Source organism: Larus michahellis, chromosome 9 (genome assembly GCF_964199755.1).
Source record: "Larus michahellis chromosome 9, bLarMic1.1, whole genome shotgun sequence".
In the NCBI taxonomy this organism is placed as follows: Eukaryota; Metazoa; Chordata; class Aves; order Charadriiformes; family Laridae; genus Larus; species Larus michahellis.
The window spans coordinates 4539224-4564290 of NC_133904.1; the positions used below are offsets into that span (position 1 = coordinate 4539224).

The 25067-nt window shown below is 39.1% G+C and overlaps 1 protein-coding gene across 7 annotated transcripts in view; it reads right to left on the bottom strand.

Annotated features, from left to right (window-relative positions):
- The window catches only part of MEF2A (myocyte enhancer factor 2A), a 91060-nt gene extending 72671 nt beyond the window's left edge, over positions 1-18389 (bottom strand). For 5 of the 7 annotated variants that reach the window (XM_074601504.1, XM_074601502.1, XM_074601505.1 and 2 more), the window contains exon 1: positions 17967-18389. The gene's annotated coding sequence lies outside the window, so the exon portion shown is untranslated. Of the gene's footprint in view, positions 1-17353; positions 17518-17966 lie in introns of those variants that run through there. The other 2 variants (XM_074601508.1, XM_074601507.1) reach the window with 2 other exon arrangements.
- Positions 18390-25067: the final 6678 nt, after the last annotated feature.

A 25067-nucleotide genomic window follows, 5' to 3' on the forward strand; every position in this document is an offset into this window, starting at 1 on the left:
ATAAAAAGTACAAACAAATCTGAGTTGTCAAAATTAATGGAGCACACTAGAAATATTGTATCAACCTCTGTCACAATGCTTTCCTATGTAATACTACAAAAGAGGATGCTGCTACAGAGAATGCCAGCCTAATCAAGAAAGGAAGGCAATCTCTTCGAAAAGCTGCCTATAGACTAACACAGGGGGAAACGTTGTTTCATGGCTTCAGACTGCTGCCTCAGAAAACACTAAAATAAAAGGCGAATAGTCTTGAACACAGAGGTCAAGAGAGATTAGAAAAGTATCTGTATTCTGCTGGAAGAATACACATTAACCCTTTTCATAAATCTAACCCAAATTCAAATACTTATCAGTAAGAATGTAATCACTTCAGCATTGAAGTTGGAGGCAGGGGCAATCATACAGACCTTTGGTAAGTATTTAACCAGCTAGTCCTCATAAAAATCTCAGACTGTTGCTACTCTAGTGAAACCATATCCACAGTGGCTACTTCAAAGTTATCTCATATACCTACTTAAGCTGCAGCTGCATGTTTGCTGCACACTACAAGCACATCCTGACACTGTTCCTCTTAAGTAGAAACTTCACGAGATTTTTCATACATCACTGGTCCTCGCTTTCCACTGGATGGGGGACATCTGGAAACCAGACAGAACTATCAACAGGTAACTGAGTTATTCACAATAAAGATATGCTATGGGCATATCAAGAGAACAAAGAGAGGCAAAAGTACAGATATGTTGTAATGAATGGTTGGATTTTGAGTAGATGATACTTTAAATTGGCTTATTATTCAGTCATTCCTTAATTAGTCTGCAGAGAATACTAGTATTTATCAAATAATGCACTGACAGAAAGATACAGAATACCACATTTTTACAGATGAAAAGCATTATAACACTTGCAATTTTAGTCACGCAAAACTTAAGCGCCAAACTACCTGAAGTCTACAGTAGTCCTGATATATTGACCAGGTTTCATTTTGACATTAGAACTTCTGCACTAAGGGACCATGTTGGAGGTATCAAATCATCTCTAATATAGAAGAGGTTTTTTTAATGAACCAGGAGAAACACTTATATTAGCTACCCACAGAATACGTATTCATACAGCATCACATAGAAGCACATGATTGAGATACTTTATCTGGTCAAATAGCACCATATTAACTAAGTGCCAACACACAGCAGTGCTCTGCCTGGTAGCTTTAACATCAAATCTGGGCCATCTTTGCACTTACACATTTCTATGCAACTGCTGGTAGGAATTCCAAACCAGAATTCCAAGATTCCAAAGAATTCCAAACATCCCCCAAACCACGGGAGCAGAAGCTGTGACTGCAAAGAAACAAAAAAACAAACCACCTCCTCAAGAACCATGCTTCACCTCTGCATAACCGTCAAAAATGTGAGCCTAGCTGAATTATAATGTTCCAATTGTCTGCTTCTGATAAATTTTGCATTTGACTTGTTACTGCTCAATTATTTAAGCCATCACTTCATCTGCATCAGACTTGAACCCATTTTTTCATTACATCTTATTTGAAAACTTTTTTCCACCTTGATGACTTAAGAGTTACATACCATTCTGACCTGCTATTAGCGAAGTCACAGCATTGAAGAACACCACAAAAAAAAAAAAGTACCAGCACATTAGAAGTATACAACAGTTAACACATTTAGCACAGTCTTATACTGGATTCGTTTCACAAAGAAAAACCACATAACTACAAACAAGAGCTACACTGATAAAAAAACCCCAGAAAAGTAGTGAAGTAACTGAACCAGTACACTTCAATATGAAGACAAAACTATGAACTGGGATCAAGAAATACAACTTGTCTACAAAAAACGTGTTTTTCATCCTTCTACTTAACATGTTTCTGACTGCACCACTAAAAATGTAGCTTCCAAATTTCACCAATATATATAAAAACTAAAAACAAAAAAACCACAAAATTTTACTGCAAGCAAATACTATTAGGGTCCTTGAGAGAAAAGTTACAGTCTTACAGATCATATGAAACATATTTTGACTAAAAAAAAAATAAATGCTCAGTATTATACAAAGCATTTAAAAAACACTGAGCTTAGTAGAGGACTTGTAAATAAATTATCTGCAACCGTTTGATGCATTACAGGTTATTCTTATTTCAGAATCAAACAAAAACACAACAACAGAAATCAAAACCTACCTAACACGATTATCAATAAAATCACAGCTTGCATAATGTAAAACTATGCAGATGGTCTGTTTTTAAGATCAGACAGTAATTGTTTTGATTCTCCAAAAGCATTGGTACATAAATGGTCAGTTTCGGAGCTTCTACTTTTCAAGACCCCAGGTGAGAAAAAAGGAACAAAAATCTCAGCTGACTGGTCTGTAACTTTAATCATGAGAGCATTAGAAGACAAATCAAAAATGGAAGGGAAGATATTAAGATAAGTAAAAATGAGATACTGACTGAGAGTAGAATTCACAAGACTTTCTCTTTCCTCCTCAGGAGAAAAACACTAGCACTTTAACAGATAAATCTGACAGAACACTCATCATCCACCCACTGGGAAGTGAAATGAATGAAAGCTCAAAAAAATAGCAGAGAAAGACAGAAGGGGCAAGGGGGGCGAGAAATACTTCTGGTTTACTTGCAACCAACTCTCAAAAAAAAAAAATTACAAACAGCTTAAGTCTGACATATTCACTCTTCCAGAGCCTAACACCAAAAATCATATAAAACATAACTTCAATTGTTTACATCACTTCATTTTAGCCCAGTCACATGGCATGCAATGCCTCCTCTTCAAAATACTGTTATGCCCTGTCACACTGACAAAGAACAGTACATGAGATTGTTAAATTGCACTTAGGCAGGGAGACAAGGATTAAGGCGTTTGCACCAGGGTCAGAAAGCAATCAACCGGCTTCAAAGACAAGGCACCAATCTTAAATTTCCTCAACAGCAAAACACTCAAAAGGCGGCAAGGTTTGCCAATAAAATAACACTTGCTGCTAAAGCAATGGATTAGTAGACAAACTTTGAGGCACAGACGTCCTCCACATCACAATTTAATTTAACCTACAGGTATCAATTGGAAAACTGAAAAGAAATAAAAATGCATCACTCTCACTAGAAAATTATTTCTAATTTTTTTATCTTCCATATTTGTAAATAGCAGGAGCTGATGGAAGTTATATTTGGCAGAACAAAGTCCTTAATTAAAGTTAAGGCTTCTCAGAGTCAGGCATCCATTCAGTGAGGTCAAATTACAACAGAGCAGAAACTACCTCCACCGTCATCCAACCATTATCAACACCACAAGATCTGTATGCTGGACAGTTCAGAAGTCCTGTCATACACACAGATCAAAACAAAACAAAGTTTTCTACCTCCCTAGTTTTCTTTATTTGTTAAAGGCCACTTGAGCCAAAACTTTCTTCTTAGAACAGAGGCATGAATCTAGGCCACAGAAAAAATTTGTACCAAAAGTTGTCCTGAAAGCCACAAACTTCATTGTAGTCTAATCATCTAAATTAAATATGTAAACAAAAATAAGATTATTTTTTTTTTAAGGATGACTCACTTAAAGTTTGTCACACAATAACAATGAGGAACTTCAAGCCTACTTTTGAAAGCATTTCAAGCAGCAAGGCTTGCTAAATCAAAGAATCTTAATGTTCTTACAATATGTAAAAAAATAACCAAACCACATTTAATAAAGAAACAAATGGAAAAAGAATAAAAGTTGGTGGGTGCTGACTGTCATCTGTCTTACTGGAACATACCAAGTAAGTTTCAGTACTCTTCTGCTAAAGATACGATGAAAAGCTGAAACAGGAATTCACAGCTACAAACCACATGAGACCACGTGATAAGACATGCCCACCTCAAAAATGCAGGTGCATTGCCATCCACATCTCGCTAGTGAACAGTCGTAACTGAACATATTAACTGAGTTTCTCAAGGACTTCATAAATGACAAACATGACTCTTTACGACATGTTCTCCATTAAGAAACAGGTTTGCCCCATTTATGTACAACAATTAAAGAGCATTTTGTGACACCATGGATTTTCAAGTGGTAGGCGTAAAAAAAATAAATGCCTTCTCCGTGTGGGTATCCTAACATGCCATTGACTTACACAGCTACATTAAAGAAGTTTAAAACTAGCCTGCATACACCTATCTACATACATCTATCACAATATAGCTTTACCTTTGATCTAAGAGGGGATCTGAGGAATTCTAGCTAAACAGACTAAAAGGCTGTTTTCCTAATTTGGTCTCTAATCTGTAAGACAGATGTAATTTGTAATATTTTTCCCATCTTATCTTGTTCAGTATGCTACCTCAGCAAGTCTTTCAAATGTGAGCATTAAGATAAACCAAGGAAGTTGCTCTATAGGAAATACAGGTAAGGCCTATAAGCTTGTAACATGTCTAAGCATATGGCACAGACCTATCAGATGCACAGGTCTAAGGTCTGGGAGAAGAACATTCTGGTTTTAGGAAATTCCTTACATTAATTGCTTGAGACTAGCAAACCAGCACTTTAACCCAGAAACACCTTTTCAAGAAAAATTATTAAAAAGATACAGATGTTATCTTCCCTCATTATCCAAATGACTCTGAGCATCTCTAGATCCACTGCATCTTCCCCTGGGCAGAGTATGAACCCTGGGCAGTAAAAGGGCTGAAACCCCCTGTGACAGGCACAGCAGACAGAGCAGGAGAGGACTAGCCACAGGCTAACTGGGCTGGGAGGGCAAATGGCGCATGCCCTTCTCTGCCACTAAACTGCAGCCAGAGCTCCCTTCACAAACGTCCTGAAATTCCAGAACAGAATTCTCAACCCGCTGGTGCATTCTGGAAATTAAGAGTGGCAATGAAAGTGCAGATCTAGAGCTACATTCGTTAGATTGAACAGTGAGACTTCAATATTTATTGTAGCTCTCAAACAGAAATGTAGTTTCACAATGCATGATGGCAGACGTGTTCTCCAAACAATGATAATCCAATTAGGTATCACTCATTTAGACAGATACATTACTTTATTTTAGCAATAGGAGACAATTTGAGCAGAATTAAAAGTTAAATAATTTAATTTAGTACAGGAATACAGCAGAGGAGAAAGAGACAAAGACTTGGATTAACGAGCTTATGTGAATGCCAAAAAGAGGAAAAGATGGTTCCCTACATACTCAGTAACCATTAGAACTCTAGCATTTTTTGCCAAACATGGTTTTATGTATTATTTTTTTATAGTGTTTTAGAAAGTTTTGCTAAGGCAACTTGTGTATTGACTACAATACAGCCAACATGCTGAATTATAAAGAAGGCAATAGCAAGATCTGACTAATGTGTATTAAAGAAGACACATTTACTACCATGTGAACCCCGTTAGAATTCACCACTATTTCAAGTAGTCTACAGGAAGCTTTTCTGTGCTGGACTTCCTCTCCTAATAATCTCTCTACTAATACTTCTAAGACATAAACATTAATAGTGTAACAGGGAACAAGCACACAGGCTTACAGCATTTTCATCTAAATAGGTCTAACAGACACAAGGAAACATGGTAGAAAGAATACCAGAATAAGATCTTCACCACTTACACCATCATCACAGCCAAGGATTTAGCTGGAGCATTGAAACTAATTCACTGAAAACTCATTGCAAGCACAGTTAATGAATGTGGGAGAAATGAGGGAAAAAGAAAAAAAAAATCCAGACACAACACAAGAAAAGCAAGCATTAGAAGACTGTAAATACCAAATTCAGCTGAAAGCTGACTTCGTCTAATCTGTTCTAGAAGTTTCACAAGAATAATTTTGTTGTAAGAAACTGAATGATACTAAAATAGTGCCTGTACCAAGCCTTTGGGATGCACAGATCTAACAGGAAAAAAGCAAGTTCCACCTCCCAATCTTCAGTTATACTACAACTCTATCTGCATATGTAAGAGGACCAGCAACACCAGCAAAGTAAAACTAAGGTTAGTTTAAACATTAAACTACACATAGGACTTGCCAAGTTATTGCCATTTACAGGAAATGCTCAAGAAATCTTGCAAGATGTACAGTTAAAACTACTTTTCTCACTTCCTGCATGGAGGTAGTATGTGAAATCCACCTGAAAGTAGAACTCAAACATTATCAGGAGTATTTGCTTTTAACTACATCTTACAGAGTCCAAGTTAGTCTTTCAGTGACAGTCTGCAAACTCAAACACTACATAATAAAAGCATTTCTTACAAGGGTTTTTTTTGCAGGGTTTCAAAAAACAAAACAGGACCTAAAAATGTCAATACGAAAGTCTTATTAGACTTCCAAATGAACATTTATCAATCCAAAAATAGAACAAGCTTTCCCTAAAAAGCGTTTTACACATTGAAATAATAGAACTACATTTTCTGTTTAAAGTCAAGAGCAGCCAGTATTTGTATGCATAGCATTAGCTACTGAGGATCTGAACATTTCACCAAAGGGCTAGTTGTATCATACTAAATGCTGAAATCCATTTTTAACCAACAAAAAAAAACCAAAACATGGCAACTTGGCACCTGATTTGGGGGCTTTTTTTTTTTTTTTTTTTTATGAACTTCAGAAAAAGAGCTACTCTTCTACAGAAATCCATATAAAAAGATGTCTTCCAGAAAATATGGAATAAATCACATCACAAGCAGCAACCTGAATGTATTGTAAATCAAGTTCCTTCTCCTGCATAGTAACAAGAAACAAAAAGTATTCTAATCCCTTGAATGTTGTGACAACCACAAAAACTGCAGCACAAGATCTTCCAACAATATGCATTTTAAAATACAGAGCTTACCCTTCAGAATTAACACACCTACAACAATTTTTTTCATTAATGTCTGCAATTCTTTCCTTGCCCAAGTTTGTGCTTGTGTCGCAGGAGATGGAAATAGAAAAAGATGACAATCACAGAAAGTAGTCAAACCCAGATACAGAGTCTCAAAAAGTAGATACATTAAGGGTAGGACTCTTCAAAGTTTAAAGGTCTGAGACCAGAAATACTCCTAAATTTGAAACAAGGAATCTGAGGTAAGAGGAGAGAGGCTCACGCTCTCTCAAGCATTGAAGTTGACAAACCTAGCCAGACACACTCAAGCTACAAGGATAAAAAACCAACCTATGCAAAGAAACACCCATGGAACTGAATTTTAGATCTTCATTCGACTTTACTTGCATCTCAGTTGAAACAAAACAAAGAATGCTTTCTAGTTACTTTAACTGAAGGAAAATATCTGTAAATACTAACACAAGTGGGCTGAAGCATTCATGCTCAAGATCCAGTTATATCTTTGAGAAATTCTCACCTACTCCTTCCTTCCTCCCCTGTGGCCCAAACACTGACACATCTCTGTGGGTGCACTACATGAAACCCAATGATTGTTGGGCTGGCTGTCCCTTTACTGTTCCAATATCGCTAACAGATCAGACTATTTTAAGATAAGCTAATTATGACAGTGAAGTATCTTATAAGCCATTAAGATCAAGCAGAAGAGACCATGAAGAATTAAAAGCAGTGAAGTACAGATAAGACAGAAGCAAGAATTGTGATCGCAGCTATTCAAGATAAGCCTGGAGGATTCCTTGTCAGATCACAACTCCAAATTTTAGTCTGTACTTACTTTCTCCTGCTTCTAACAGTTGTAACAAGCGCAAAAGAAACTTCACGTGAAGGGCTGCTTTTCCTTACACCTTGATAAAATTAGTCATTCAGGTCTTAGAACAACACACCAAAATCTTTGTGCCTTGCTTGTAGGCATTATCTACATGCACACAAGACAGACAGCTACGGAAACAAACATAGACGCCTTAAAAGAAATAGATCTGAATAAAAATCCTCAGACTGAGTTTGTTGCACAGAAAGTTTCAAGAAGTTTATCAGATCATCTTCTCATTAACATTTCATTAAAGGAATGCATATTGGAAAAGCAGGTTGAAACCTCTTTTGACAACTAGTCAGCCAGTATCTTCGGGAACATTGTGGTAGGTTTTATTACTGAACAATTCAACCTTAAAAATGCCATGTTTGAAAAAAAATAGCATCTAGGAAGTCCTCAATGAAACACAGACATAAGCCTCACATGGGAGGGTGGGGAGAGGGATTTTAAATAGATTTATTAGTATCTCTTAAGAACAAAAGAAAATAGCCCCTCCACTGCTCTGTTCCTTGGGGAAGGGGGGCAGATTAGACACAAGGTGTTAAAATTGAAAAATCCAGATGGTTTCTAGACAAACAGGTCTTCTGACTTTCTTTGATGCCAATAAGCTCCTGTTCCCCCATCTCCAGAAAACAGGCATAAAAGTAAACTGCTGTCTGAAACTATATACAATTATGGTCCAAAGTCTGGCAAGGGAAAAGCAGGGGACAGGGAGTTGCAATCACAACCCCTTGAGCTTCTATTCTAGATAACAAGAATCAAATCCTGAGTACAAATGCTGCAGAGTCAATTCTCTGCACAAGATCCCCAAACCATTACAGAATTTTGCAACTTCCTGACCAGCGCTCTCTGGGTAGGAAGAAATCACAAACGTTCTACACAACTATCTTTCCATATACTTACAAACAGGCATCATCAAAACAAATATCTATTTAAAATTTAACTTTTATTCTGCTGAACGAATGAATCACAGCCTAATATGACATTTAAATCAAATCAAATACATTAACAGAAAAGCGAATTAAGAAACTGAACACAGTTTTAAATCATCCTACCTTTAAGAGTTTATTTTCACAAAGTTAAGTAAAAACACTTAAGAAAATAACACTGTTTACTGATACAAGATTAGAGCTTTATTAATGATGGTACTAAAATCCTGAAGACGGAACTGTACTACCCACAGCTTTTCTAATAAAATGAGGTTTACATGATCACAATCTATTCTCCCTCATTAACAGCTTCTGGTTCAATTGGCCAGTTTCAGCCAAGTGCATCGGTAAAACTAACAATTATTTTGAAGACTTTATATAAAAAGTGCTGCAGAACTTTTGACCTGGCAGTTACACACAGCCCCCAAGCAAAGCACCTGACCTGCAGTGAGCAACCAGTGAGACAGCAGGTTCTGTTGGACTCCAACTAGCCACAGCTAGCAGGCCATTTAAGATATTTAGAGAACTTGAAGAAATACACTGTGTAGAGGGGATACTCTGAAAGATCAGGGAATAACAGAAGACTTGAAATATAAGGGAAATGGAAGTTCTGTAAGTTTTATTACTTGCAAAACTACTACTTTACTATTATTGCTCAGACTATTTTTAAATTTATCTCCACCACTTCTCCAAGCTATATTTTAATATCATAAATAAAATGGGCTATAGTACACAGAATAAAAATTTTCATATACATATTGTCTTTGTTCTTCCCTCTTCCCCATACCATACCTGAATCGCTCCTGAGCAACCCAGCCATAAAGCTGGAATCCTTTTATCTCATGCAATCACACTGGTTGTGCTTGCCTAGAGCCAGTATTAACAGGACAGTCTACAGATCCTTTAATGACTTCCGTCTCCTCTTAGACAAAAATTAGAAGGTAAAGAGAAAAAAAAAAAATGGCAGCAAAACCCAACAGCACCCATTAGTAACATCAAGTTGGTTGTAGCCTAGGCTTGTTCTAAAGTATTTCCTCAGTCCTGTACCAAAACCCGATGGTTTTGCTCATTCAGGAGCTCAGCCAGGACCCCAACTACTGCACAAGCATGCCTGGATCACCAGAGGGTGCTGCAGGGGCTCATAACATGACTACACAGTAGATCTGGGCTTGGATCATAACCTTCTAACATTGGCCAAGTCCTTTTAGCAGCTTCTTTTTAAAAAAAAAAAAAGAAAGAAAAAAAAAGAAAAAAAAAAGGTTTTTACTTGGTTCTCTTCCCAGTCACAGCATTTCCATCTCCTATCCAATCACCTCTTCTGAAGTGAATGACCACTGTTTTCTGATAAGACTGGTGCAAGCTTTGTATAAGCACCTTGTGCTAACACACTATTCATTGTAAACACACATGTACTTGACAACAACAGGATTCATTGACTAATTCTACAGCATCTTCAAAAGATAACTACGAAAACAAGCATGTCACCACCAGGCTTAACTTGACAGTACAAGAGTCCATCCGCAAAAAAACATATGGGGAATCTACAAATAGATAAAAAAAGACTGCAACCCCCTGAACTAGAGAAGTCTCACACATAGGGCGTGCTAAAAGCATCTGCAGGAAGATTTACTGAAAAGCAGCTAGTGGGGTAATGGTGGGCTATCAGGTTGCATTTCATCTTACTGTGAATCCAGGCCTCCTATGTAGGTAAACCTGTAAAAAAAAAATTTCAACTAGAAGTCTCTAGGAGCATCCTTCAGAATACTAAGGCAGTTAAAAATTTCAACTACTGTTACTATTCCATGACCCTATCACATCTCTTAAACAAATCATTAGGCTTTTAAAGTACTTTCCTCCTATTTTGCAGGAAGCATCTAAATGACTCCAGTATTCAGGAATATTAATCACTTACGTTTTAAAATCCAGAACTTTCAATCATTTAAACACCACATTTTACTAATTCTTTGAAGCTACTGAATTAACAGTGATAAACAGAAAAATTCACCAATAGCTTTTTTAAAAAAAAAAAGGAAAAAAATCATTTTACAATTATCTTATGATAACTCTTGTTGTTCCCCTCTCCTTCAAATTTCAACTTATATTAAACCAATGACAATGTCTGGGGGACTTTCTGAATGTCTCTGTGTCCTTCACTGAACGTTCTGTATTTCTATCCAAATTTGTAATATAGGTTCGGTAAAATAAAATTTTTTAAATGTTACTTAATTCAATATGTAAGTTTCCCGTTACTTTTTTGATGGCCACTCACGTTAGCAGTCTTCATATTTGTGACAAAGAAAACAACAAGCGGCTACTTAAAACTGAAAATTATTCTTTGATATTCAACAATCTTATTACGTGCTCTACATACTCCTCACAAATTTTTAGACTATTTTTGTTAATAACCAAAACTTCTGCAAAGATACCCATATTCTCTCTATCCAATATCCAGTTAATACCTGCCTGCACCTACTGATCACGTCTCTCTTCAGCCATACAGGATTGTCTCCTTCCCCTGAAAGAGTTCTTCTAATTTAGTGCTTCCTAATGGAAACCATTAATACTTTTACTGATTGCACTTTTTTCACAGTCAAGCCCATCACCTCTCAAAGCAAACATCTTCACACATGTTTCAGTGACAAAAAGTTAAGACACCAACAATTCGAATGCCATGAACAAAGATAAGAACAACAAGACAACAAAACAAAAAAAACAAAACAAAAAAAACATCACACAAACGACAAAAATCCTAATGCTCCAAAAGAAACACAAGAGGATATTAAGGAAGTCTCTCAGAGGAAATCCTCCCGCACCCAAAAGCTTCAAATCCCAAAAGCCAACTAGCCAAGCTAATACGTGCATTATCAAACCCAGGCTAACAAACATAATTTGACAGCCTATAGGCTCAAAAATTTTACCAGAAAGTGCTTTTTACTTGACGTGTACAGAAAGGGAGCAGCGTATTTCTATGCCATACCTTTTACTGTGAAACCAATGGGCTTCTAAGCATAAATTTAATACAACTGAATTCCAATTGAAACATTGTATCATTACACAATAATTTTAACAGCTTCAAGGAAAAAATAAAAATATTTAGTTACTGAAATATTTAGTTTATTACCCTCACTGCATGACAAGGTAATACAAGTGCAGTGATGATGGAACATACCATTTTCTCAAATATTCTCAAAAGACTCAATGCTTTAAAGCTCACACTGGAAAAAAGTAACATTTTTTAATTGTTCTATACACCAACTTATTAGCAGTCATTCTTGTCAGTTTACAGTTTTTAAAACAGGATGCATGCAGTCATATCAGGAAGAGGGCAGTTGCTGTGAAAGAATGATACCAAAAACAAGATGTCCTTAATGTTGATAACCTCACACAATGTTTCTGAGCTATACTTCACAAGTTTTACACAACAGTAAGATGGTCAATTAAATACAATTCAAAACATCTGGAGAAAAATGACCAATTAAAAAAACTGTCACTTTTTTTTTTTTTTTTTTTATATCTGAGGGGAAAAAAAACCAACCCTATTGCAACTTCTTTCTCAGCCTCCTGGACTCAAGTATTGCAGATTTTGCGTGATCCAAGGGGGGAAAGTCCCTTATCCTAACACCTTTACACAGTTTCTTTAATCAACACTGCCAAGGCAAGTCTCTTCTGCCCTTTATGACCCCTCATCTTTTTGTATGTGTGCGTATATCTGTGAGTCTCTCAAGGTTCAACTACTTACTTACTCTCTTACAACTGTAATTCTTCCATATCCCAACTTTTTACAGTTACAATACCTTCCTACGCATAAGGGATACTAAAATCACCTCTGAATTCTTTCTCTCAACTCTATATGCCAATATTTTCAAGAAAGAAATGTTTAACTGCAGAGCCCCAGCACAGCCCAGTTATAGATATGCTTACATAATGACATAGCTAAAAGTTTAATAATTTATGCCCTTTGACCTTCCAAACATTGTAAGTGATTACAGAAAGTTACAAGCTCAGGCCTGTGTATATTGCTACAGCACTCAATACTGATACTGACCACAGCTTGCAAGTATTACTGCAGGTATCAAGATGACATATTCATTTTACATATTCTCACATGTCTATGGTTAGCTTTCAAACAATAAAAATAACATTAGTCCAATCCATGAAATCCTAAATGATGACGTTGGAAGCAATCTGGTTTTCAAATTAAGCTGAGTGTCAAAAACATTTGAAAGGATTTGAAGTAAATGGAAAAAAATCCTTCTTCCCCCCTATTATCACCATAAAAGTACCACGAGCACAAACCCATCCATTCTACACCCCACACCCCACTCTTTTAGGTGACCTCCAACCACCACAGTGAAGGCAAACACATTTTTCTCCTAGTTATTTAGCTCGTTATTAAAAAAAATGAAAAAAAGTAAAAAAAAAAAAACCACACCAGTAAAAGATGCTCTGTCACCAATGGCACAGATACTTAACTCAAAGCATGCACCTTTCCACAACTATGCTTGGCTGATAATTCCTAATATGTTTTACCTTGGTATATTTAAAATAGGTATGCAACAATACTTAATAACTACTAGTGAAATCCAGCTGAGCACAAAGCAATACAGAATGCACTTTTAAGTCTCTAGGTTGGCCCATAAGGACTTTGGCAGAATTCAAAAGCTCTTCAGGGACAGAGACAAATATAACTGGGAGACCTACCTAATTAAGCATCACTAACATTTTGAATATAGAGTAGTTAATTCCCTGCAAAATAATTCAATTAATCACACTCTTATTAAGACGGATGTATTTTCTTCTCATTATATAGGCACACTTGTACTGTTACAACACACAGGGAACAAAAACCACAGTGCTTTCTGTAAAAAAGGTTCTAATTCCCCTGCATCAAAATTTTGAAAAAAGACTGGCCACAAAATTTATCTGTCTTTACCCGACAGTCATTTCTACCTAATTCTTCACTGCAGCCTCAGATTAAGGAGAAAAGGAGAAAGGAAGATTACCATATACACCACTTAAAATATTCCAACTCGGTGACTGTTTTGGCAGGGGGGATTGAAATCTCAGGAACAGAGTCATCTTCCAAGACATTAATTCCTCTTTAGTGTCAAATGGAAATGAGAGTATACAGTACAAGGGTTTATGTTCCTTAAGAAAAACATATTTGAGTTAAGGATAAAGAAATCTAAAAAATTCTCACAGAACCACTAAACATAAATCTACACAATACAGTTGATAAATAAAAATAGAAGTCCCTTAATATGGAAGAAAAAAATCCCTTCCTTTCAACTCCATAAGCAGTAACTTGAAAAAATCAGGTGTTAAAATAAGAACGCACCGTATGAGGGGAGTTAAGAGGTAGAAATCTAGATCAGATACTTACTTTGAAATAAATAAAGCAAACTACACTACTGCAGGCTACAAACTTAACCCTCCATAGCATTATTTATTAGCTGGTACTCTACCACAGAACACATGCTGGGGGAGGGTAATTGTCATATTATGTAGTTGGAGTCTGTTTTTTAACTCTTGTAATACTACTTTGTTCGTTAGATACTGTATCAGTGACCTAAAATGTATTTTGATTAGCTGCCCATAAGAGTTCCTGAAATCTTTTAATGGAAGATGAACAAAACTAACTTGGGGGAAAGGGGTGGGCAATCAAAATAGTGTCTTGCTGTAATCTTACAACCTTTGTAAGACACCAAAACATATTGTAAACATTCAGGGGAAAAGTCAGCTATATTTAGTTATTTCAGGGTCTGACTGCACCTTTGGAGACTTTATTCACTTCACACGATAGGAGAAAGAGTTAAACTAAACCCACTTTCAGTACCACATTGGCTACTCCACTCAAATAATTATTGCATTAGTCTTTCAGCACTAGCAGTAAAGCATACAAGAAAATAGAGGAATACTGCAATTTTCCTCGCTTACACTACCAGAGCTGAAGAAATCAAATTTGAACGAAAGGCAACGGCACCAAAAATCACCCGTATTAGTCACAGAGAGATTTTGACTTTTGTTCCATTTGATCAACAGAAGAACACGTTATTACACATGTGAAATAAAGCTTTCAAATACAAGAAATGTGAAAACTTAAATAAAGCCATTTTGCACATTAAGAAGCTATGCGGTATATACATTGACACATAATGTTCAAATTAATTCAGAGTAAGGTTTATTTCAATGTCAAGGAAAAGTATTTCCCAGTGTTTTACACACAGTATCAGGCTGCTCTCATACTGAATGGGCCCAAAGCCTAAGAGTATTTAATCCTGTGGCCTTTAAAAATAAAAATAAGAATTTAGTGAGGTGAATAAAATGTACTAATGTTGATTTTTAGAAAACATATTTTTTAAAAATTGAGCTGTAAACAAAGATCTCTCTCATGCAAGGCATAACAAATTAGTTATTACAACTGCAAGATATTTCTTATTTAGGCAATAAACTTGCTTCCCAAACTAATACAGATTTGCACATTACATAGCATTATACTACACTACTTTTATTACTGTTAGAGAATTAACCAGATGTGTTTTGTTATGCATGGCATGACTGAGAGCAGGCAAGGTACCATGGCATTGTTCGCAGACTTGCATGGTGCTTCTAGTCTCTCTGAAGCAGAGCTTAGGCCCAGAATACACAGAATGACATCAACAAGTTATCCAAGAAACTTGGCTAACATTCTAAAATAAACCCCGTAAAAGCTTTGCTGCCCACATTAACCAGTTTAAGGTAAACCGCACACACTTCAGCTCAAATAAGGTTCCTAAATAAGATAGATCTTCTGCCATAATGAGCCATTTTATTCTCCAGAATTATTTCAAGTTTTAATTCCACCAAGTCCTCCTTATCTTACTAATCCACATGACTCAATTCTGTAGAATCAATTTACCTAGTTTCATAAAATTCAGTGTTAACTTATTTATTCATCCCTTGTTTTGCAGAGAAAGCGGCATGTTATGTGAAATTATAGGAATTTAAATCCAGATACCTACGTATATGCAAAGCATTCTATGGGCCCACTCATTTATAGAGGTGAGGTATAACCACATTGGTTTAAAGACACACTTAAAAAATGGAGCAAAACAAGCAAACATACAAGCTAAAGGCTAATATATTTCTACCATAGTTTACAATCTGTAAACGCCTTCTCACAAATAAATCATGAGAAATGCTAGAATATTAAAACTGGTTTAGATGAGCTGCACCGGCAGAGAGACCGCCATGTACAGTAAAATTGTTCTGAAGCAGATCCTGTCCCTCTTATTGAAGGATTCTTCTTGTTTATTGATGATACTCCTCTACTACTTCTGGAAGACTATGTCAACTACAGATTTAGAAAAGAATTATGAAGAAGAAAGATAACTAAGCAGGGCACTGGGTTATTTTCCTTCCTAAATCCCAAACTGAACACCTTCAATCAAACAAGGCTTATCTCCAACTCGACAGCACTATTAAAATCCCTTAACATCAAGGCAAATTGTTCCTTTCTCTCATTTTTGTTTTGCTAGCTAAACAAGTATAGAATTTTAACATATCATGTTGTAATTATGCCCCTTGGTGACCAAAGGTGTTAAAATTGCATGCTTTATTACAATTCTTCTAAATTATGTAACTGAAAGACGTCATTTTGCACATCTTCTAGCACCTAAAAGAGAAAGATAGTTCAAAAAAGGAACCTCACACTTCTCCCCCAAACGCAAATCACTTGTTAGAGAGGAGGAAATAACCAAAGATTACATTCTTACATGTAAAAGGTAAACATTTTAAATAATTTTAAAAACAGACAACATAGACTATAAGAACGTTGCACCGACACCTTTTGTGCAGGTTGTTTAAACACTAGCTAGCAATAACAAGACAACAGAAATATCTATCAAAATATAGATACCTAGTTCCTAAAAATGAAAAAAAAAACCACTTGTATAAGGAACAATTATGTATAGACAGTTAACATAAGTAAGTGTGAAAGCTTCTAGCCCTCCCTTATGCTACATAAAAATTCAGCAGACTGTGAAAAAGGTTTAAAATAAATACTGTCTATATTACCAATTCCATAGCAAACCACATTTTTTTTCCTTACTACTGTTTTTGTTGCTTCCTTTGTGCTTCCCAGAACCTCTTTTCCCCACTGTTAATAATAAATTTAGTCCTTACGTTACTATGGGACACAATGGTTTCACACTAAGCATTAAAAGAAACCCTCTTCTTACATTGTCTTTTTCCCCCTACAGAACTCCAGTTTCTCAACTCTGAAATTAATCACTTGTCAAACAAGTCACTATGGCTCAGTTTTTCTAAGCAATTCTCTTCTCTTCACCACCTACCATCTCGAAAGCAGGTAAAAATTTACTGGAAAATACAGCTCCACGAACTCAAAACTCCACGAACTGTCTTTCCAGTCAGAAACAGAACAGTCGCTTTTCCTTATCCTCACGACTTCTGCACAGAAGTGCCGAACGCAAAATCCCACTTACAGTACAACACAGCTGTACCTTCAATCTTTTCCTCCCTCTGGACAAAAACATCCTCCAGTTTACACATTAGCGAACAGTTTCTCCTCCCCTTCTCAACACACCTTTATGCAGCGTACAACTACTTTAACTATCTGTACCTTCACCTCCTCCCTCCCCGACCCCCGACCGTTTTCCCCAGCGTATACCACGGATAGGCTCCTGGGGCGGGGGGGGGGGTGGGGGGTGGTTTGTTTTTAAACGTGATGTTGCTTACCCAACGTGGCTGCCGAGAAGCAGGACAAAAGGTACTTTTGCTCCCCGCCTTTCCAGTCACACACACACCCCGGAGCGGAGCCGGCCACCCAGGCGAAGACGATCTTACCTCAGTGTTCCCCGAACGCCAGGGCCTCATACCCCACCCTCTCTCCCCGGTGCACCAGCCCTCGGGCAGACTCCGTCGGCCTGGTCCATAAATGTCCATCCTCTCCCTCCAGCCAGCAGTAAGGGAAGTTCTGGAGAGGTCCCGGCCGCGGGGAACTTGCCCACCCGCGGGACCCCGGCACCCCACCGCCCCCGCCCCTCCCCCGCCCGCCCCCCGCACCAACTTCCCCGCCGGCACCCCCCGCTCCGCTCCTATCAGTACGGCAGTGCTGGAAGGGGATGGCGGCGGGGACCCTCCTTCTCCCCCCCCACTCCCGCCCCGAGCCGCCCCCCTCGGCGACTGCCCCCGCCCGTCACCCCCTGCCCCTGCCTCCGACCTCGCTCACTCGCCTTCCGCTCCTCGCCTCCGACCCTCGGCACCTTCCAGAGCCGCGGGGCTCGGGGGACGCTCCCCTGCCCTCCCGCTCGCCCCCAAAAGCGGGGACCCCCCCTCCCCGCTCACTCACCCGCCCGCGTCCCCTCGCCGCCCGCCGCCGCCGCTCCTGCCTCCTCCCCGCTGAGGCTCCTCAGGAGACACTGACACCGGCGCACGGATACCCGCTGGGCGCTATTTTTGGGAAACAAGGCCCAATCGGGGCCGGAACTACTTCCTCTGTCACAGTCTCTCTCCTCAAGCGGACGGCCGTCTCCGAAAGATATCCTTCCGCTCCTTTCTCCTGTCACCTCGGACGTCGCTGCGGGCGTTCACCCGAGCCGGGCAGGGGCGGGACGAGGGGGAAAGCGTGGGGGAACCCGAGGTGAGCCTACGGCCGGCGGCGGGGCTGCGAGCGCCCCGCTCTGAACATCCAGCATCGCCGGATTATTTTGTTTTACCATGGGGAGCGGCCGGGTCTACATTCTTCACCGCCGACCCAATCCTGCGGAGCAGCGAGCCCATAGGCCAGCGCGCCGGAATGAAGGGGCGGCAGCGCCAATCAGCGCCCGCAGAGAAGAGCAGCGCCGGCCAACCAGAGAGCAGTTGGTAGGCGGGGCGTAATGAAACGTGAGAGCCTTGAGTGACAGGCGTGCACCCAATCAGGGACACCTCGAGGAAAGCGGCGGCCAATCAAAGCCGAGCGTGCGCGGGCCTACCGCGCAGGAAGCCCTTGGCCGTGCCCCCTCCACCCCAACCTTGGCGACAGCGCCTGCGCACAGCGGCCCCCGTCCCTCCCTCCGCCGCCCCAGTGACGCACGGAGCCGGGCCCGCCCTACCGAGAGAGCGGCGCGTGCGCCCACGCGCCGGGCCCGCGAGGGCAGGGCCGCGCGCGCCCGGCACTGAGGGGTTGCCGGGGGCAACGGCTGCAGGGGGGCCTGAGGGACACGGCGGGGCCGCAGCCCCTTCCCGCAGCCCGCCTCCCTCCTCAGGAGGAGACACCGTGGGGGGAAAGCCGTGCAGCCAGCAGAGCTGCTCCCCCCTACCCCCTTTCCTGCCCTCATCTCTCCAGCAAGGCAAAGCTTTGCTCTCAGGGCCCAAATCCACGTACTTGAGTTAATTAAAACAAGTCGCAATTAAGTGGTCCCTCATCCTCTTGCAAGGCCTGATCACTGGAGGATGCAGCGGGAAACCAACACCAGCTCTTCCACCCACAAACTGCCCAGCTACCTGTCACCAGCGCAAAAACCACCACCACCTCCCCACTATGCATGTATATTTTTTGTTACTATGTTCTTCTCACTAGCTTTCTGTGAAAATCACTGTTCTATGAGGACATGAGCTCCGTCTTCGATTCCAGGCTAAGGTGACAGCCCACCTTGGTTCCTCCTCCATCCATCTCCACCTGACATTATCTTTGTCAGAGTTCCCATTAATTTTGCTGGAAGTAGCAAAGACTACTCGGGAACGCATAATAAAAGACATAAAATTGGCGTCTTTCTCCTTCACAGAAGGCAGCAGCTGAAGAATGACCCAAAAATAAAATTTTAACGATAAAAAGATACTTGCCAAAAATCATCTGCGCTCTACAGCTTCTCCAGATTTATCCTGCAAGATACCGGAGTGAAATGATGGGAGACATTTCGAAGCACTAAATCACTGATGAAGAGGGCCCGTCTCTGCTTCTGGGCATGATAATCAAAAGTACTTTCTCTGGAAAATCCAAATGAGAGGGTGTTCTTTATGTTTGGAAGACTGTATCATTAACTGAGTACAAAAAGTAGTTCCACAAATGGTTAGAAAACAGGATGCAAGAAATGACGACGGAAACACCCAACTGGCAGTGTGATAACCACGGCACTGGAAGGGAAAAGGTAGATCCTCCAAGATCATTCCCAAGAAATGAATGTAAATTTCTGTTGTCTGTTTCCAAACATTTAGCTCAAACTGAAGCAGTAATTCACAACTCACAGAAATTTGGAAGTTTAGGATTTATAACGTACAGTTTACTTGGGAGTTAAATATCCGGCCAGTAAATAAGTTGAACAACTTATGAAACACCCACCTTCCCTTCAAAACAGAAGTGCAAGAGTATGCACTTCTTACTGTGGATCTCAGAAAAAGCTAATAAGAGGTGTCAAAGACAAAGACATAACAAAATACAGTAATTGCCATCTACTGTGATATTTCCAAGCTGACTGTTATTGACCTATAATAATCGGGAAGAGATTTAAATGCATACAGTTTTCTTAAAATTCTCAACATGAACAGTCCAAATGCCATTGATTTTTATATGAATATAGTTTATTCTCTTCTTCGTCACTATACCTATCATCCATAATATCTGTGAGGTCTATTACTATAATCTAATGATTAATACCATGAAATCCTCTCATGACAGCAATATGCTGAAAATATGTTAGATAAAATCCTGAATTCTTCATTTAAGTTACAAAAGTCAGTGGGAATCTGAGTAAGACACCGAAGCAAGGCCTAAGCAAGGACTTCTGGATATACTCATGAATTATGTTCAGTGTGAAATCATATTATTCTAAGCTGGCAAAAACAGAGCAGGAAGCCAAAAAGATAAATAATTGGTTCTAATCTGTCCTTTTCAGTGGCAGTACAAGAATAAGCATAGTATGTGTTGCTCAAGGGATTTCTATGTATGCCTTACAAACAATAGTTAAGGGGTACAGAGCAGCGTCTTTCCCACTGAAATGCATCCCTCCCTCAATTGAACACTGCCCTGTGTAACAATTGAGAAAAGGAAGTGCAAAATACGGCATCCAATTGAAATTACAGATGTTGTTTTCCATACGCGATGATGTGCTGTGACATCTGCCTCTGCAGACCCCTCTTGGGACTGCTAGTGAAAAAGAATGGGTGGCGGGGAGGTCACAGATGTTCTCACATGTCACAATAGCGTAAATGAAAAATATCACCCCTTAGGGTGACACAAAATAAAACCATAGAAGAATGCCTAAAACCACTCCATGACTCAATGGCCCCGTTCTGCGTTAGGCTTAACTTCCAGGACAACTGCAAAGGCCAAATGCACCTGGATAATCCAAAGGATGCAAAGCTGTAGGTGATTAAGAAAAATCCACACTACAGAGAAAAATTATGATCTTTATAAGAGCGTAGAAGCACCAACATGACAAAGCCTTAGAGAACATCACACTTTAGTGTCAATATGACAAGTGAAAAATTATCACAAGCATCTGCTAGGATCACTCTTGACATGTAAGAGAACAACCACTGAACACATTTCTGCTCATCTTACATACAACCCAGAGACTGAAAAGAACCACCTGAAATCTCTTCCCTTGGCCAAATAGCAGACGGTGTAATTTCCATGATATCCAAGGAGAAATAAACCCTGAGAAACAGCAAATATGAAGAAAAATATGGGAAAAAAGACACGAGTATTCTTAATTTTAACTAAATAGCCTCACAGTTGAATATAGTCATCATCCAGCAGTTGTTATGGCAATAAAGCTCTCCTTTGGATCTCTATTCCAGTGCATTTCCACCCACCCGTTCAAGGTATTTTGGAGGCACTACCACCAAAATCATATCTCCACTAACTTTTAACTTACATTTTAGGACCTTCTTACAAAACATTCCAGAGATGTACCATGGCTGTTCCTCAGGCGTCCTTTCAAATGTTCCTTATAGTCCAGAAATCAGCTTTTTTCATCTTGTTTTCTGGAGAAAAAGTCTTAGTCACATGCTTCTAAAGGTGAACTTTGTATTAAAACAAAATGCAGGACTTTTAAAATTCTAGGTAAGAGGAATAGGGGATGTTATGTAGCTTTTGCATATTTGCCAAACAATTAAGTTATCCTTCATAGGGAAGGAGGGTCTAAGAACAAGCTTGTAAGAACAAGGTTTCTTAAAATTGCAGGCCAGATTAATTCCTAACATTGTTTCACTTACAATGGTGGAAGTACTCTATGAATGAAGATTTTGTGAGGGACTGCTTATTGCAACAAAACCAAATTGTACTCACAGCATTTCAGGATGGGAACTTGCATTAGAAACAAAGGAGACGGGGGGACTCCCACCTAGGGAGCAGGAAATCAGAGAGGAGCAAATAATGGTTCCTTTCCATTAACACTTTGGGTAACCCTGTTAACCCCATAATGACCGCTTCAGTACAGACACAGACTTTCGCTCTCCGAAAGCTGGCTTAGAACAAACTCCCCTGACATCCCTGTCCCTGGCTGGGAGCAGTGCTGTTACCCTACTATTTGGCTCTGGTGTTCCACTAAAGACAGATATAATCAAGAAAAGACTTCCTTATTTTAGTTAAATCCAAATTACCTGACAATGCATGAATTAAATTCACTCAATCCATTTCATAAACTGCCCTCTGTAAACCACTAATATTTCCACATCGTTATATGGTACGTTCAGTAATCTGATTGCCTTGGGAATATTTGTTTTTCCAGAACTTGTGGCCAAGGTACATAAGATTAGATCAGACGCAGCTTGTCTAAGAATGCTGTAATGTGGGTGTACAGTATATTTGCTAGTTTTGAGTTACAGGTAAAAGTTCTCTTTCAAACTTTTCCAGCCAGGGGTTCGAGCTAAGTTATCTGAAGTCGTCTGTCGCAGCATTGGCACTTTTCGTTTTACTTTGCTGTTGGCCTTCTAATACCGGAGGATCAACACGGGAAATATTTATATTGCATGCCTCGCTGACTGCACGCCTGATCCATACCTCAGCAAAACTTGTGATATTTTATAGGTCCTCACAATGACAGAACACAAGTCTCCCTGGGATTCACGCTCTTCTGCAGGGATTTTCTCACCATTCTACATGTTAACATGAACCAACAGCTGGGTTTAAGAGATCTGATATAAATAGTAACATCATGCTGCGAGCGAGCTTCTTGGAAAGTAGAAAATACGTTATTTAATGCACTCTGACATTTGCCGTTCCTCCCCTTATTCCTAAGCTGCATTTCTGTAAACACCCATAATGACAAATGCAAAGAAGCTGACTTCTTCACATAGACATAAAAAGTGCTGCCTTGAGCCCAGGAGATGATATCCAGAGCAGCTTACCTCTCCCCTTCGCCAGACAGCTGGCAAATTCTGCACAGTAGGAAAAGGAGTCAGAGCGTGGATGGAAATTTCTGCTTCCAACAGCATTCAAGATTACAACCTTTGGTATTTTATTTTCATGGTTGCTCTATGTTGCTTCAGAAACTCCCTGCTTTTGCCATATCTTTCCATTCATTAACATTGCAGCTTGCAATTAAACATTCTGACATAACATAGCTGAGATTTTTTGGCAGCTGCCTTAACCAGAGGTTTTCAGAGTTTCCTGCAGACAGCTTTAAATTTTCATATCCTCATGAATGCTTGCCACCTTCTTTTAATAACTTGAAAAAATAAGCCTCTCTTAGGAACTGCATTGTTTCTGTATTTCCCCAGCACTCATTTACTGCTTTTAGAAATGTGTCATGCACATGTATATTTATAGAGAGAGCAAAGTGTACATATGCACAGTATAGTTTGACATGTTATACAGAACACACAGATTGCTTAGCAGATCTAAAGAAAAATAGTTACTTTCAATATTTTTGTTATTAAAATGTACTTTTCTCTTCTGATGGTATTGTATGATTTCACCCCTCTAAGAAACCGATCATATTTACTACATTATTCAAAAACTGCAGGTCTTCATGTGTTAATAATTTTGTAGCTTTATACATATTATGACTGTCATATATTGCAACACTAAACTATTTTTATTATTTTTATGCAAGAAAGTATTTCTTAGGATAGATCTTGCCCTTTTTCCGAAGAGCTAGAAATCACTTAAAGGGATTTTAAAGTTAATTGCATTTTTAAGGTGTAGAATATATTTGGAGATCTGTTCAAACACTGTTTGCCATTATCTCTAATATAGATTTGAAACTGATTTAAAAGGGTGTCTTTTTAATGTTCAAACTGACCTTAAAAGTCTTTTTTTTCTTCTAACATTACCTGGCAAATAAATTCTTAAAGGGATATTATCAATTTAAGAACCATGCTTTAGTCTGGAAAATTTTCCAAGAGATTAAAAAGAAAATGTCTCCTTTTTTCTGTAAGTTTAATTTCTATATTTGACAGCAGTATGTGTGGTCAGTATCACATGCTGTTAGGAAACAAAAGGGACAGAAATAGATATAGGAGACCATAATACCTGAAAAGTCTTTGAACTACGTTTTGAAGTAGATTTGAAGTTGATGGAGCCTCTTCAAGTGACAAAAGACTCACGGAACTCTTAAAAGCCAGCTCCTGACTTGTGCAGAGCACCCTCAGCTCCCACTGCAATCAGCTAGCGCTGCTCTTAAAATGTAAATTTAAGCATTATTTTCCCTGCATTTTTTCTGCTTCACTGTAAACTGTTGACCAAACTGAATATATGAAAAGGCACATTTTATTGCCCTGATCCTGTAAGCTTCATATACAGAGCCCGCAATGGCTCTGCATGATCTGTTGTAACGTTCAAGGCATAACAAAGAAACTTTTAAAGCAGTTAACTTATATAGATAAAGTTTAATTCTTAAACTTGGGCAGTTTTCAAGGTGCATTTTGGGTCTTTTATAATGGTGTCCAGACTCCTCAGTATGAATGTGTCGTTGATGTATCTCCCATTGATTTCTTTGCGGGTACTTGTAATACGATTGTTCTGCGTCCCACAGGATAAATAACAGACATCAGCTATCCCACTCCCTCTGGCCCTTCCAGGTAAAGGCAAAAATGCCTTTGATTCTCTGTTGTAGGTTTGCTTTAGTTTGGAAAACAAGCCTTAAAAATTTAACCAGAGTGTTAACATGGATCAACTGTTCCGCGATTCTGAGTTCTGTATCTGAACAGGCATTTGTTAAGGGGTTTATGGTTTTCTTGGCTGTGATTTAAGATTATTGCATACTTTCTCAACCCTTTACTAAAAATATGCTCATGAAGTGCGGTAGCACATTTGTTGCAATCTCTGAGGATGGTTTCTTATCTGTCAAACAGTTTAGAAGACAAACTGGCAGTGAGACAGCTCACCTGTTTCCTATGGTTACTCGATGATAAACTATTTCACAGCCCCTGCTGTTGCATCTAGGACAAGCGTTTTGAGACAGAGCCCCAATGCACATGTAAACAGGTCACCTCACGCTAAAATGCCATTTCATTTCCAAGCCAA